This window comes from Xenia sp. Carnegie-2017, unplaced genomic scaffold, assembly GCF_021976095.1.
Source record: "Xenia sp. Carnegie-2017 unplaced genomic scaffold, XeniaSp_v1 HiC_scaffold_20, whole genome shotgun sequence".
In the NCBI taxonomy this organism is placed as follows: Eukaryota; Metazoa; Cnidaria; class Anthozoa; order Malacalcyonacea; family Xeniidae; genus Xenia; species Xenia sp. Carnegie-2017.
The window spans coordinates 9,284,272-9,302,906 of NW_025813483.1; positions in this window are offsets into that span (position 1 = coordinate 9,284,272).

An 18,635-nucleotide genomic window follows, 5' to 3' on the forward strand; every position below is an offset into this window, starting at 1 on the left:
CGATACGGGATATTTAAATTTATATCGTTAAGAGTACGGACAACCGTCAATCCTTAAACTGAGTTTTCGAACTTTTATCGCCTTCTGCAATACGACTGCTAATTTATCAAATTTGTATGACCAGCTCATACACCAATAACGTGAACTTTTCCGAACTCCCAAACCAACGCTTGCAAGCTATATTTATGTATAATTATTCGGAAGTGGTTTTAGGCGTTTACATGACTTGCAACTTTGCATTCCGTTTCTACCTACATCCTACCGCAATGACGCATTGCGGTGAGAAAGTGTTCCCTTGACTTGACTGTAGTATTTTAGCTTTTACGTACATGATTTCCACTGAAACCACAATTTTTAACTATCTACGTATTTTCCATCAATTCAATAATATCAATTATAATCTTATAATCTATAATATAACACAGTCACAAGCTACATAACTTGACATGACAATTTACAACAAGATAAACTACGGTACATGTAACTATACATCGTTGGGTATTTCTCCAACTAAACTATGATATATCTAACTATACATTAATGGGTACTAAATACGTATGGTATATGTTACTATATATTGGTGGGTACTTCTCTAAATGGACTACGTAGACATTAGCCTAGACATAAAAGTAACACAAAGGTAGACTTCAAAGTAGACACAACAGTAGACTTAAAGGTAAACACATAGATAGAAATCAATCTATACATAATACAAAGGTAGACATAATAGTGGACATCATGGTAGACATAATAGTAGACATCATTGTAGACATCATGGTAGACATTAAGGTAGACATCATGGTAGACATCATGGTAGACATTAAGGTAGACAAAATAGTAGACATCATGGTAGACATTATGGTAGACATTAAGGTAGACATCATGGTAGACATTAAGGTAGACAAAATAGTAGACATCATGGTAGACATTAAGGTAAACTTAAAATTAGAGAAAATATAAAGATATAAATGTACGCATAAATGAAGAAATAAAAGAGTACAATAAGGTGGACAAAAAGGTAGACACAAATGTAGCAACAAATGTAGGCAAGGCGAGTTTATTTTGTGTGGCATTGTTTACTTGGGGACATCACAGTATTTGGACAATGGGAAAGTCGCTGGTGAGGAAGGAAATGAAGTATTTACGGTAGACGAAGAAAGGTTGGTGCAATTTCATGTGATGGAAAAAAATTGCAAACAGTTAGAAATGATAACTTATTATGTTAGGAATGATTATTAATTTCGAATGAGATGTTTTATAATAACAATGGGAAAGCGAAAAGGCAGATAAAAGTAGATAAAAGAGAAGGTAGGAATGGAGATGGTCAAACGAAAGGCTTTTTAGTGTGGAGAATGAAGGAGAAGATGTGGGAAAGCAAAAGATGTTTATAAAAAATGTAAGTTAACTGGAAATATTTATACGGTATAAGTGGGAAATTATGGTGTATAGTCCACGTATTTTCATGGCAAAGACTATAGTCCACGTATTTTCATGGCAAAGACTATAGTTCAGGCATTTTCGTGGCAAAGACTATAGTCCATAAATTTTCGTGGCAAAGGCTATTATATTCCATGTTTTTTCATAGCAAAGACTATAGTCCATGTATTTTTATGGCAAAGACAAAAGTCCATGTATTTTCATGGCAAAGACTATAATCCATGCATTATCATGGCAAAGACCATAGTCCAATGCATTATACGTGATAATCATTTTATGAGGAAAATTGTGTTGGTTTTAATGATCGCAAAGTTTGGTTCTTCTTAATTTTTTATGTTCGTGACTATTCAATAAAAATTATAAAGATTAGGTAGTAGACTGTTTAACGACTCTGGAGTGGTGAAGTGGTTTAACACGCAGTCTGTCAGTTTGTAGTGCTAGTTTCAAATCCTGGATAGGTTGGGGAAAATAAGCAAGTTGTAGGAAATGCCCAGTGTAGGTAAAGCCCGGTGTAGGTTAAGGGAGGTGTATCTTAAGCAAGGCTTAAGTTAAACAAGGTATTACAAGAGATAGTATGTATGTTAGTATAGTCCATGAATTTCATGGCAATGACTATAGTCCATGCATTTTCATGGCAAAGACAATAGTCCATGTATTTTCATGGCAAAGACAATAGTCCATGTATTTTCATGGCAAAGACTATAGTCCATCTATTTTCATGGCAAAGACAATAGTCCATGTATTTTCATGGCAAAGACTATAGTCCATGTATTTTCATGGCAAAGACTATAATCCACGTATTTTCATGGCAAAGACTATAGTCCATGTATTTTCATGGCAAAGACTATAGTCCATGTATTTTCATGGCAAAGACTATACTCCATCTATTTTCATAGCAAAAACTATAGTCCATGTATTTTTATGGCAAAGACTATAGTCCATGCATTTTCGTTACAAATACAATATTCCATCCATACAATATTCCATGCAAAAACTATAGTCCGTGTATTTTCATGGCAAAGACTACAGTCCATAAATTTTCGTGACAAAGGCTATTATAGTCCATGTATTTTCATAGCAAAGACTATAGTCCATGTATTTTCATGGCAAAGACTATAGTCCATCTATTTTCATGGCAAAGACAATAGTCCATGTATTTTCATGGCAAAGACTATAGTCCATGTATTTTCATGGCAAAGACTATAATCCACGTATTTTCATGGCAAAGACTATAGTCCATGTATTTTCATGGCAAAGACTATAGTCCATGTATTTTCATGGCAAAGACTATACTCCATCTATTTTCATAGCAAAAACTATAGTCCATGTATTTTTATGGCAAAGACTATAGTCCATGCATTTTCGTTACAAATACAATATTCCATCCGTACAATATTCCATGCAAAAACTATAGTCCGTGTATTTTCATGGCAAAGACTACAGTCCATAAATTTTCGTGACAAAGGCTATTATAGTCCATGTATTTTCATAGCAAAGACTATAGTCCATGTATTTTTATGGCAAAGACAATAGTCCATGTATTTGCATGGCAAAGACTATAGTCCATGTATTTTCGTGGCAAAGAGTATAGTCCAAGTATTTTCATGGCAAAAATTGTAGTCCATGTATTATTGTGGCAAAGACTATATGCATTGTGGCAAAGACTCCGTGCATTTTCGTGCCAAACATATATTCCATGTATTTTCATGGCAAAGACAATAGTCAATGCATTTTTATTCCAAAGACTATAGTCCATGTATTTTCATGGCAAAGACTATAGCTTACGTATTTTCGTGGCAAAGACTATAGTCCATGTATTTTTATGGCAAAAACAATAGTCCATGCATTTTTATTCCAAAGACTATAGTCCTTGTATTTTCATTCCAAAGACTATAGTCCATATATTTTCATAGCAAAGACTATGGTCCACGTATTTTCATGGCAAATACTATAGTCCATGCATTTTCGTGGCAAAGACTATAGTCCGTGCATTTTTATGGCAAAGACTATAGGAAGTGGTCACTCCATGAAGTGTTGACTGTAGGAGGTGGACAATCAAGAAAGTAGACATTTTAGGGAGTGGACAATCTAGGAATTGGACAACGTAGGGAGTGGACACTGTAGGCTCTGAACGCTGTAGGAAGTGTACAATCCAGGAAGTGGACACTGTAGAAAGTGGAAAATCTAGGAACTGGACACAGCAGGAAGTATAGACTGTAGGAAGTGGAGAATTTTAGAAGAGGATATTGTAGGAAGTGGATAATCTAGGAAGTGGGCACTGTAGGGAAAGGACACTGTAGGATGTGAACACTGTAGGAAGTTTACAATGTAGGAAGTGGACACTGTAGGAAGTGTACAATGTAGGAAGTGGACACTGTAGGAAGTAAACAATATAGGAAGTGAACACTGTAGAAAGTGGACACTCTAGGAAGTGGACACTGTAGGGAAGTGGACAATCTAGGAAGTGGACACTGTAGGATGTGAACATTATAGGAAGAGGACGATCTAGGAAGTGAACACTGTAGGAAGTGGACACTGTAAGAAGTTGACACTGTGTGATGTGAACACTGAAGGAAGTTGACACAGTAGGAAGTAGACAATCTAGGAAGTGGACAATCTAGGAAGTGTCCACGATTACAGTGTAATTGATTACACTATCACACAATTACACTGTAATTGATTACACTATTACACTGTAAACGATTACACTATTAAAGGATTACACTGCAATCGATTACACTTTTACACGATTACACTGTAATTTATTACACGATTACACTGTAAAGGATTACTCTATAGCACAGCAATCGATTACGTTATTGCACAATTACTCTGTAATCGATTGCACAGCTAAACTATTGCACGATTACACTATTACTCTATTGCACGATTACACCATTACACTATTACACCATTAAGCCACTACACTATTTTATTATTACACTGTAATCGATTACACTATTACACTATTGCTCTATAATCAATTACACGATTACACTGTAATCGATTACATTATTTCACTGTGATAGAATATACAAACTACGATACTACGAAACGACGAAATGAAAATACTACGAAACTACGAAACGACGAAACTGCTAAACTCTTAACTCTAAGAGCCAACAGTCAAAAGCTAAAAGTCAAAAGCGAAGAGTTAACAATGAAGAGCCAAGAGTTAATAGTGAAGAGCTAAGAGTTAAAAGCATAGAGTTAAGAGTCAAGAGCTAAGAGTCAAGAGCTAATAGTCAAGAGTTACGAGTCAAGAGCTAATAGTCAAGAGTTAAGAGTTAAGGGCTAAGAGTCAAGAGTTAAGAATCAAGAGCTAAGAATCAAGAGCTAAGAGTCATGAGCTAAGAGTCAAGAGTTAAGAGTCAAGAGCTAAGAGTCAAGAGCTAAGAGTCATGAGCTAAGAGTCAAGAGTTAATAGTGAAGAGCTAAGAGTGAAGAACAAAGAATTAAGAGTCAAGAGGTAAGAGTCAAGAGCTAAGAGTCAGAAGCTAAGAGTTAAGAACCAAGAGCAAAGAGTCAAGAGCAAAGAGTTAAATATAAAGAGTCAAAAATAAAGAGTAAACAATCTACAGTCTACAGGTCTAATGATTCTAATAAGTCTAATAAGCCTATTAGACATAAAAACCAAAAACTCAAAAACGAATAAAACAGCGCATAACATTTCTTTCATTACAAATTGATTTTATTACAAATTTATAAACCCATCCTTACTTATGGAGTAGTAGCTTCTTTATACAACTTTTCGATAGCAGCCAACTACTTCTCGACTTTCCCAACTGTCCTTCTGACTTTTTTATGATCTTGAACATCTTCGTCGAGTTCGTGCTGGATTCAAAAACTTTCATTGAAATTCTTCTTTTTGAGCGTCAAATCATTGCTGAGACCGTAACAGCTTTTCGTGAAGAACTTTTGAAGGGTGATTTGAACACTTCAATGCTCCTCATAATGTTTGTCGAGTTCTTCAACGACTTTTCCCAACAGCCTGTAAAAATCTGTAACCAACAAAATAAACACAAGACAAATTTAACAACTTTGTCCAAGTATGTAATATAGATATAGCAAAACATGCAGTAAAGAAACTTTCTTTTTAAATATAAAAAAGGAGCTTTGAATTTCAGTCAACAAACAGTGAACAACTAAACTAATTCAAACTTCTTCCGTGGTAAATCCGAAATTTCGCATTTCCCACAAACGTCCATAAATGGAAACACCATGCCATGAAATACGTCAATTATACACACATGCAACGTCACGGTTCTTTTGTGTGGCACCGGCAAGGGTGGTCCAGTGGTAGGCCATTGCCTCCATACCCAAATTACAACCTGGAAATAATTGGCAAGCCAAAAATAAAAAAAACTTGAATATTCATGAGTACGAAACTCTTTAAGAAAACCTCGCCGGTGCCACTGAACCCTTTATAGTTATGTAATTCAAAGAATCGGCAAATTCATGCACAATGAAAAAGTGTTCATGAGAAAACATTTCGTGTAGCAAGAATTATGCTCAAATTAGTTTTTATTTGTCAACAGATAATTATTGCAGAAAAAAATTCTTAGTCTTTTTTTTAGTTAAAGTTCAAAACTTCGTTTTAGACATCACAAATCACATCGGGTTGTTTTTGTCAACCGATTTTTATCTTATATATATATATATTGTATAATAATTTGAGCAATTTCATTGGTCAAGAGCTTTGATCTATAAGAGGCATACACACGGAATTGACGTCACATAAAATTTCATGTTTATAAAAATTTACAAATGGCAGATATATTTGAAAATTTATCGCAATACCTCCCTGAATGGGAAAATAAAGACATTCACAAAGACTTGATTGAGGCAGTTAACGCATTTGAGCAAAAAGAAAAGAAAAAACCCGGTTTTCAAACATTAATTTTGTACTTCATCTTCCATAACAAAATTTCAATAAAATTGATCAGCCATTGCTTGTTTATTTTGTGAGGCAATCACATTATATCACGTGGTTAAGATAGCCAATAGCATTTCTTCAATCCTATAGACAACTCGCCCTGGCGGCTCGTGGCCACTTTTTTAGTTTTTATCACAATTGATGTCATACCCGTGTATCTATAACTGTATAGACAACGGTTAAATGTTATCTATTTGTTAATTACATACCTACTAAACAGCTCATCTCCTTACACGGTTCGAAACTTAATAAAATCCACAGTATCAGTTTGCAACAACTTAAAAAAATAATTTTACAATATACATGATTGTAGATGTAAATCGTCCAGGTTAGAAGAGTCCTGAGAAGGACTGTTGATGTTAATGTTGACTGACGTTTCGACAACCTTAGTGGTGGTCATCTTCAGAGTAAACGTCAGGTAAGCCGTATTTGTTATCTGGTTCTTGTATTGCGCGTACGTCATTGTATTGTGTGTACACCTACACATTTCCTGTACACACATGACCAGATAACAAATACGGCTAACCTGACGTTTACTCTTCATTTGACTCTGAAAATGACTACCGCTAAGGTTGTCGAAACGTCAGTCAACAACAACAACAACAATTCTCAGAACTCTACTAAACTGGACGATCTACATCTAGAAACATGTAACGATACTCCCGGGTTTAAACTTTAAACCATTTACTTTATTACAACATACCATCTCATTCACATATATCACATCACGATCGCTCCACGAACAAGCTAAGACAAAGCTACCAACCTTAACAAATAACATGAAGTAACATCATATGCAAGTACGGAATGGATCCACGATACATTTACAGCCGGGGGTGATCATTGTTTGCATTAAATTTCGGCGGCTACTTATTGCAGTGGAAACCGTAAAATGCCGTACACTTTTTGTCATCTTTTGTTGCCTTTTTACTTACGACTGGAAGATTTTAGGAAGTGTAGTCCATTAAACGATAATCACAGTTGCGTTTTACGTATTTTTATGGAACACCAGCGTGGCAAACTCGTTAATTGAGCAGGAGCGCACAAATTCATAATAATTTCTTTGAAGAGCATGCCTGTCTCAAAATGCTTCCCCCCCCCTCCCCCGTATAATTATTCAGTTTGCTACTTCCCTAGTTGCAAATATGAACGGACACAATACAAGAAATTAGAATCAAAGATGCCGAAGCGTGGGATATTAGGTGGGAGGAGAACCTTCATATACGCCTGTTTTCCTGATACTTTTTTTAAATCGTACAGCGCTAAACATCAATGGAAGACGCCGCGCATCCCGTGTTTCGCCGACGAATTCTTTTAAACTAATTCACACAACACTTCTAAGGTGTCTTAGCTTCTCATTGTTCAAACACAACACTATGAAAAATTACTTTTGCGAAGAAAATATTGCTAAGGAACGATATAGTCGCTGACATCTTATGAGAAACACATTGCCATTCTCTATTCTTTGAAAACACAATCGCGACCGTCCATATATCAACGAACCGCGCTGGAATATTCTCGGTCAACTTCTATTCTTTATTGAAAACATCAACTATATCTTATCTACAACCCCATCCCCTCAACAGCCACCCACTTCAAATATTTCTAAAGGCTTTGTTTAATAGCTGTTGGGAGTCTTATGGAAAATGTTTTTACCAGCATCGGAAGTTCCAATTACCATGAGAATATTTCATTTCACCACCAACTAAAATGAAAGGTATGTATTTCAGTAAGTCGCTTGTAAACAGTTTTGAAAGTCTATTTTGAAAGTCCATTTTGAAAGATAAAAACTCAAACTAGTTTCTAACAATTGATAAAAACATTCATAGTTTTGTCGACATAAAGTTTTCAACTCATCTCGTAAATTACATGTTTGTGGATGTAGATCGTCCAGGTTAGTAGAGTCCTGAGAAGGACTGTTGTTGTTGATGTTGAATGACGTTTCCACAACCTTATTGGTAGTCATTTTACGTCCTTTTGACTCAGAAGATGGCTACCAACAAAATTATCGAAAAGTCAGTCAACAACAACAAAAACAGTCCTTCTCAGGACTTTACTAACCTGGACGATCTACATCCACAAACATGTAACGATACTCCCGGGTTCAAACCATTTACTTTATCTCGTACATATAGGGAAATCTCACTTCTTTTACGTTCTCACTGTAATTGTCTGTTGGAACAAATTATCAACAGGTATATATATACATTAAATATATTTTCACGTAATTACTTACTGAATTTTCAATGTTTAAATTGTTTACTTTGATGTCAAATTACAATGACATCGAACTCAACAATAACTTTGGAATCTTACGCTAGAAAACTGAAGAACTTTAATAACTGTATGTATTTGGATTGCTTAACAAATTCACTTACACACTTTCGAATCATTAAACATTAAAACTTTACTTACTATAGAATTACAATTACCTGGAAAACTAACTTTCATACTTGAAAAGTTATCAAAAGTTTAATTAGCACTTTAGTACTATACAATTGGAATTACTAAGAAATTTTACTTAATGACTTACAACTATTTAAACTTAGTAACTATAAAATAAGCAATACATGGAAAATTTGTTTTCATAATTTTTATGTACTTATGTATACAAGATTGAGAAATTTTAATATTAAATGAATAACGAAATGGACGTTTTTACACAAACACATCACTACCTAGGTAAGTGATTTAAAATTAATACCTTTAGTTGTAACAAGTCATCATGCCACATGTGACAAAGTTTACAAAAAAATTGGATGCATTTCCACTTTCCAACATCACAAGAGATTTTATAATGAGCTGGTGCTAACGGACCGCGATGAAAATTCACCAGTATACGGAGGTATTCCTGTCGATTGGTACCACTGGAAGCACTACTTGCCTGGGTAAGCGAGGGAATAAGTAAATTATCTACAAGCTGTTTGTAATTCACCATTTTCACTTGCTTTTGCAACACGTTCAGCATTTCTACACAATAACGCTGTGAATATTTTCCCGCAACAACACAAACAAATAACTCACCGCCGCAACACGGTAAAATTTTTCCCTTGCAACAGCAAATTAACATTTTCACACAACAGCACGTACGATAATATATTTCCTTCGCCATTAGTAATAACTTTATAACCCTATTTCACTTTTAGACTAGTATGTCGATGTCTAAAACGATTAAACAAACTTTCCAATGGTAATATTACATTGTACAGTCAGTTCACCATTGAAAACTACGGCGAGTGCTGGAGCACTAGATACGTCAAGTATTCTTTTCATACACTAACAAATTCAAAGAATTGCATTGGAAGAAAAAGTTTTCAGTGCGTAACAGATAGCAAGGATGAGTGTGCAGGAGAAAGAGGAACCAGTTTCGTATACGAAGTGCAAAACAGAACAAAATTACTGGACGAGCATTGTCGCTTAGAAAGAAGAATTGTGTGCCCGCCATCTTCTATAAAGACCAACGCTTCTGAACTTATATCACAAAAGAGAACAACTACCGAAAGAAAATATCCGCGTTATACTACGGTTACAATAACAACAAATAACTTCATGATCAGCACGTGGCCATTCACAAGTATTAACCAAATAACAAAAAACACACAATCGACATCAACTACTCGAGAACACGCATCATCTGCCTTACCAACAGTATCCTCCATCCTGCAATCAACAACAATCACAGGTGAACAGATATCACCCGCCCTACAAACTGTATCGTTTATTTTACAATCAACAGCAAATACCCTAGAACCAACATTATCTGCCCAACCAACTGTACCGTATATCCCACAATCAACATCATCATCCCTTGAACCCATATCATCTGCCCAACCAACAGCAATGTCTATCATACAATCAACTTCATCATCCCTTGAACTCATATCATCTGCCCAACCAACAGAATTGTCTATGCTACAATTAACATCGTCAACCATTGAACCCATATCATCTGCCCAACCAACAGAATCATCTATCCTACAAACAGCAACGTCAACCCTTGAACCCATATCATCTGCCCAACCAACAGCAATGTCTATCATACAATCAACTTCATCATCCCTTGAACCCATATCATCTGCCCAACCAACAGAATTGTCTATCCTACAATTAACATCGTCAACCATTGAACCCATATCATCTGCCCAACCAACAGAATCATCTATCCTACAAACAGCAACGTCAACCCTTGAACCCATATCATCTGCCCAACCAACAGAATTGTCTGTCCTACAATCAACTTCATCATCCCTTGAACCCATATTATCTGCCCAACTAACTGTACCTTCTATCCTACAATCAACATCGTCAACCCTTGAACCAATATCATCTGACATACCAAAAGTATCGTCTGTCTTACAATTAACATCAACTACCCAAGAACCAAGATTATCTGCCCTGCTAACGGTATCGACAGTCCTAGAGTCGATATTGCCTGTACAACAACCCACCATATCATCTACCCCACTATCAATATCGTCTATCCTACCATCAACATCATCTATCCTACAATCAGCAACATCCACCAAACAATCGATATCAACAATCATGCACTCGATATCTGCAAATCAAACATTCCCATCGGCAATCGCACCATCCACATCACACTTTCCTAATATGGATTCATTTTTATTAACCTTGCAAACTCTGAACCCAGGAAAACTTTATTCACACGCCACAACATTATCCACTCTCCGTTAGCTGCCACACAAATTCGCTCGATAGGTTCAGCATATCTATTAAGTACAATCCTACAGGAACGATTCAAGTTTACATCACATAGTACTACTGACATTCAAACTGCATATTTAGCAAGTTGTCATTTTACTGCGATAAACGCACTTCCTCTCTCTTCACCGTGTAGAAGCATTTTAAACTCGACAAAACTTCCTCTCCATTCTACAACTGATAGGCTCAATTTTACAAGTCCTTTGAAACCAAAAGATACACAATTGGATTCCACCATCGTTTCGTCAAAGCAGACGACAACCTTGTCAAGTACACTAGAAAGGGAAAAACTGACTACACAGATAAAACAAGAAAAGTACTCGACCCAACCTTCTGTACGCGTTACTGCAACATTGAAACAAACACAAGATTTATACATGTGGAACTCCAAGTCCTCGGCCTCTTCGACAATCTCGGACCAGAAAACGAATCACATGATAGTGCCATCGTCAAACCCCACAGATAATACCTATGGCAAAAACAAAAATGTGCTGAGCGTGGCCTTTTCCACGATGCCCTTTAAATCGGCAGCAATAATGAATCCTTTCTCTCACAGCAAAACAAACCTCAGCTATCAAAGTTCATGGCGTAAAAACACCAAATTCATCAAAGAATTACTACAGAGCAATGCTAACACCAATAGAACACTAACTTTCTTCTCTAATACTTCAACAAGCAATCTCAACCTAAATGGAGGACGAGTTTATACTTCAACTATAATAAACATTAAATCATCTGGTTCAATAGCAAAGTTGCGACATTCATCAAAACAAATACCCAAAGTGTTAACGACGACAAATATATCTCTACATTCTTCCAATGTTACCTCAAAATCCGTCTTTACTTTCACTGAGCATCTTCATCGTCACGACACTCAAACGAGAGCAATCGTACCAAATACTAACGATAGTCTTAGCAACAACGAAAACACAAAACCATCTTTCTCATTCACAATGGCAACATCGCCTCCTCTCCAAACTTCCGCTAAAGAAGAACACAATGCGACGAGAGAAAAAAGTTTGCAATCCAATTCAATTTCTTCAAGCACAGACATCTTGTCCATCCATCTTAAAACTACAAGCTATCAACCAACAACTCATACACAAAGAAAAAGTTCAAGTATCAAAGGCAAGAATAATTATACTGGTGCAGGACTTAAATCAACAGCACCTGAACAATTTTATTTTACTTCTTACATGATTCTCACACTCGCTATTTCGCTAACGATCCTTCACTTTCAGTGCATAGAATCATAAAAAAAACAATCAAAGACATTTGTATCAATAAAACGTGTAACGTGTTTTGGCAAATTCGAAAACACTAAAACATCGAAAGTGTTCAAATATCTGTAAAATCCTCTATGAACGAGAAACCTTCAAATGAAGATGAATCCACACGCGTACATTAAAAAAATTCTTGTTTCACAACATATCGTCATGTTACATCCTTTTTTGCCTATATCATATTTTTTCGATTTTGGGATTTTTGCCTTAAATTACTATTTTGCCCAATTGTGTCTTCTGTATAAATTGACCAATCAAAAGGACTAAAAAATGTTCAATATACGATGTTGAATAAAAAGATCGACTCTTTCTAAAATTTATAAATTCTTCTCTCTTTTTCTCAAAACTCCCAAAAATAATAAAACGACTATGCAGATTATAAAATTCTCCTGATATAAAATATGAACAAATGCAAGAGTAATTACTTATTTATTGATTGCTTTTATAAATTCATTTGGCAACAAATATACCATATTTGTTTCCCCGGCTATATGATGCAGATTTTGGTCTTATCCCGACCAAACGCGCCCTATTCGTATATACAACTGGTTTGGAATGAACTGCATCAAATGAAATCTGTCTACAATTTGAAATCCGCAGAACTATAATAGTACATAATTAGCGATAAAAATAGACAAATTATATACGATACAGTCTGTCTTAACGAAGAAATTACATTCTAACAAATAAAGATAAAAGTTATAACAAATCTTATGACAACCACTTATGAGCACGACATAATAGAAATTCACATTAAAAAGATCAAAATTGTCATTATCACGAATGTAGACACAAAGAAAATGAACAAACTTTTATCTAATATGGACGAAGCAATCAACCAATAATTATTCACAGACATTAGACAATCTCGACTTCTGGCAATAAAATTAATTGTTCGAATGTAGGAAATTAATTTTTTGTCCAAAGTTATGATTTTGTAAAAATACTCTTACAGCATTTCATGTTTCCGCTTTTCTTACATCGCTCACATCGACTTCTCTCATTTAATCCATTTTTATTGTCAGACAAACCTTCCGTACCTACATCCCCAAACATTTCTATTCTACTACACGTACCAATATTAAAATGACGGCGGGTATCACTTACTAAAGCATAGCCAACAAACCTTTTACTTTCTTTTATGAGTTATTCAAATAACACAATACTTAATGACTACTTGATTATTAGAATTGTAACTGCCCTCCCCCCACACAATGTAAATGAAGTCCCCAGTTTCTGGTTTGCACACGTACCAATAGAACACTTTCTCGTCCGGATCAAGAGGAGCTTGGACCAGTTTCAATGTAAAAACATCGTGGCTACGGCTTGACTGCATTTTCAACCGTCTGTTTGCAACATTTGACCACGCAGTTAATCTCTCTGAGAACATCGAAGTCAATCTCTCTGAGAATATCGAATTCAATGCTTATTAAAGCAAGATGGATGAATCTACTGTGTTTCCTTGCTGTGCGTAGTCTGTTCTTCGTAAACTTCAGTTAACTAAATGAACGTTTGTCAACGCAGTTTCTTAAACGTTTTTCTCCACCAAGAGTTTGTAAAAAAATGTTTTTTCCCTAATCAGTTTCTCGTAAAGATCTTCGTAATCTGAGAAATGAACCTCGAATGATGCAAACTGAACTAGTTCAATTCCTAGTGCTGGCTCAACTTCATTTTTGTACTCAGAAACGAATTTTGCGGCTGCAGCTTCAATTTCCTTATCATCCATTGTTTCTAAATCACGAAAGAAACCGAACAAAGAACATGTTTTTTATATGCGTCTGGTCTTTGCTGCAGTGAACTTAAAAACTGATCAATCACTGCAGAAAATTTTGAACCCGAAATTTCTCACCTATTGAGAGGGCAACATTGACGTCTTGTAATCAACTGTAATCCAAAGGATTGAAGCGCATATTTCGTTGACAATTACGCGATTGGTATGATCTTTGCATCCAGAAAGTTCCTTTCCTTTCTCCACGTAAACGTAAAAGCTCTCTCTTGTTTTGAGCGTACAAAACACTACAAGGATTTAAACATAGCCACTGCTGTGTTCAGATCAAGTTTAGAATCTTTCAAAGTAAGACTTGTGGCGCCGACTCTGTCAAGAGTGTCGCAACAAAAAGAAGCCAAGATGCCACTCTCTAATTTGCACATCTGGGTACAGAGACCACTTACGTGCTTCAGTCATCTCATTTTCATATCTTCCTATCTTTGCAAGATAATGATGAATTGAGTCATAACCTTGTACGAGTTCGTTCAAGGCGTCGGATCGGCATGACCAGCGTGTGTAGAAAACTTTTTTGGCACTATGACAGTAACATTGCCATGATTCTATATGTGTTGGTGAGGGAAGTCGTCATTATTCAGCTGAAAGTTACAGTATTTCCAAAAATTCCATTATTTCATTTTCTCCGCGAAGAGGAGGCCTCGCTCACGTGCAAATTCAAGTATACTTACCACTCGTTTTGAAACAGTGTACCAATAGTGCTCAATTCGATCTGTTTCTTGCCGGAATAATTGCAGAATCTACACACGTCTAGTTTTGCTTGCACGACTGGCTACCGCAAAAACTGCTTGAATATGGATTTTTGACTGCTCATGGGCACACAGTCTTACATTGGCGTGTTTCCACTTGCAGAATCCATCATTAGTGAATTGAGATCGGGCTGTTCGTGATGTACCCAGTAGCTTGCAACAGAAGCAGTAAGCTCGACCATTCAAAGCAAAGCAAACGTCTTACGACTTCTCCATTTCAATTTCGTCGGAGAAACGTAGCTGTTTAACATTTTCACTAACGATTTTCGCATTCTGTTGTATTGATGAATTTATTATGAGAGATATAGCATCACTGTGACTTCAATCATGAGGACCTTTTACAGGCTGAAAGTCAATACATTCTTTATCATGAATTCTGGCCAAGAACCAATGTCCTCAGTCTGCTCTATCTTTTTGAAATGCTCTTCATTCGAAACAGTGTTTGTTTTCTCGTTCTTTAGGTCATTTGCTCCCGTTACCATGGACAAACCAGGTGAGGTAAAGACTGATCTGTCTTGGGATGTCTGCGCAACATATGTTGCATTCACTTGCTCTGCATGTAAAATCATGTCTGCATCTGGAGCTGATACGCCATGGACCAATGTGCTCACAAACCCACAATAAGCACACATATTGCACCTAATAACTTCTTTCATAATGTTATGGGAAATAATGCAAAAGCATGTAATCAATGTGGTCCCAACCGTTAAGTGTGCACAATAAGAGGCAATATACGTTTTATTCACGATGACGTCGTCAATAGTTATCAAGTCCAAAAAATTTTCAACTTTGAAAAATTCTCTGTACCATTATGTAGACTAGTATGAAATGAGTAAAAAGTATATACGCTATTTACTTTCAGTCGCTCGTTTATGAAGCATTAACGAATGTTTTTTACCATGATGATGACTCAGCATTTTCAGGTCTTATCTTATACCACAAGCAGACCTACCAACTAGCCCGATTTTATCAGCTTTCACCTAAATCTTAAAACAAATCCTCAGAACACCAGATTTTTGATCACTTTCAACCATTTGTATTCAGTAAAATAATTTTGAAAAATCGAGTCTTAGAGAGTGTTTAATTGAGAATTGTATTCGCCAAAACATTGACAAACAGAAAAATTCTGTAAAAGAGAATTGTATAAAAACAGCAAACTGAAAAAAGTGGATTTCTTGTTCATAATAAGAGAGCTCATGGAATATTTAAAAGCACAACATATAAAATGCACAATATTTGTTGCCATTAAAGACTTATATTGTGGTTGTTTTCACCGGGAGCGAATTTTAAAAACAATTTTCATAGCGGAAGTTTTGACAACCAAAATCCTTCATTGCATCCCTGTTTTTGATAACATTTTCTCGATGGAATTGACTAGAGTGGCGTAAAACCAATGTTATATCACATCCATGAAGTGTCCCATATAGTCAACCATTTTTAACTTAATGCAAAGTGTGAAGGCGGGGCGGGCTTATAAGGCCTAAGCCGAACGATCTACATCTACGAACATGTAACAATATTTCAGGGTTCAAACCATTTATTTTATTTTTCATACATGAAACACATTAAAGAATATAAATGCAAATAACATGTTTACATCGCAAATTACTTGACAAGACGACCGACATTTCCGATTAAAAGTCACGGCGGCGACGAGAACGTCGAGGTGAGCGCTTTGCTGTATTTGGATCAGCTTCTTCATAGTTTCTGCACAACATAATTGTTTAATGTCAGTCATTTGCTGCTAAGTAGTGCAACAAGCTTCTACATTTTATTAAAAATAGTTTTGATGGGTGGAGTCAGTACGCATGTGTACTGGCTACTGAAGTTTTCCGTCCCGACGAAAATTTACGGATATGAAATGAGAGAACAGATTTAAGCTTTGCAATCACGATGTATAAAAAGTAATACAATTGGTCATATTTTTTCTAATACTGGTCCATACTTACCATTGATCTGTCTGAACCAGTTGTTGCATAAACAGTGTAAATTTAATTTAATACAAAAGTTTGCAAGTAATCCTGTCCTTCTATGTTACAGACAATAGTTGACAATAGCTTAACATATCTGACACTTGTATGATTGTCAACATAAATTACATTATGTCTGGGCATACTTTACTTTACGAGAAATATCTAGGACCGTACTTGTTTTCAGTCTTGCTCGTTGCACCCTGCAAGGTCTCGATGCCTTGATGAGTATTATGCATATTTTTCTTAAAAATCTTAAATTCATAATTGTAGTATTATTGGTGTGGATCATAATAAGTAAAGTCATAAAGATTGCAATGTATAATTCTTGCCATATGTCACACATTCGTCCGTATTTGATGATCAAATGTATAGCTAAGTTTTTTGCAACCGGCAAACGGATACAGCAATGCAAGGCATTTAATGCCAGGCATTTATGCCTAATTTATGATTTCTATCCAGGCGTTTTCTGTGAAAGTTTTCATTTTCAATCAAATGAATAAAGTTTGCGTTCATTGTTGTATTTCTTCTCGAAGAAATCTCAACTTCATCTTCGAAAGTTTACGAAACAAAAGTTTACTCACTGTCCATCTTCGTTATTATTCTCTTGTAATTCCATCTCGTAGTTTTCTTCTGGCCAGGCTTCTTCATCGAATTCTGAACAAGAAACCTTCGTTTTACAATGATAGACTTAAGTTAGTGCAGATAAAGCATGCAGTGGATGAGCTTCAGTCATCTAATTAAACACATCAGGAATAATGATAAATACCGTTCAAAATTCCATCTTCAATATTTTCTTCATCTTCAATGGTGGATGAATACATTGCAGTGCAAAACACACCAAGAGCAAAAACAAGATAAGTTATCTTCATAGTGAATTATCTAGCGTGTCTTCTTCCTTTTGAAACAGTTGGCTGGTGAATGACGATAAAAGACTTCTTTTTAGCTTCTTTGTATAGAGCATTGCACCAGTAAAAAATCTGTTAGAAATTTGCATAGTTATTTTCAAGGTTATACGCCGCAGCTCTTATATGCCAAACAAGATACAAGCACCACTTCAAAAGACTGAATTAAAATATCGAGAAATGAAGACGGTTCAACTAATTACCCATTTAGACATCGCAAAGGAATGTTTTTACAGTGCATTAACAAAGAGAATATAGTAACTGGTTGTTTTTTAGCAGCTTTCTATTAAAAGAAACCAAAAAAAAACTATTGTTTACTGTTCAAACATTCTTCACTTCTCATATTAAGCTCTTTTTGTTTGTTTATGACTTGTGTATCTTTGTGTGTGGGGGTAAATGTGTGTAGATTTGCATTCGAGATATTATGTATGTCTAAATTTGCTGGGTTTTTTATAAAAGGTGATGAGTACATGAAACCTTGTTACTACTACATTTTGAGGGGTTTCACCTTTGAAACAAGTATTTCATCCTATGGGAAAACAGATTTATAGACCACTTTAGATTTTAAAGCAATTAGAATTGTGTCTTCTAAACAAACCGAGTTTTTGATTTTAATATAACGAAATCGTTTTATCAGGTTAGAAAGTGTTTATAAGGTTATTTGCAAGAGTTATCATTTGTATGTTTGAAATCACAAACAATAAATTCACCAAACCATAACAAACAAGTCCATCATTTTGATACTATTTTATTTATTATTTTATCATTTTTTCGGCAAGTCTCTCGCTTCAATTTTAAAATAAGTCCAACATTTTGATACTATTTTTATTTATCATTTTCTTTGCAG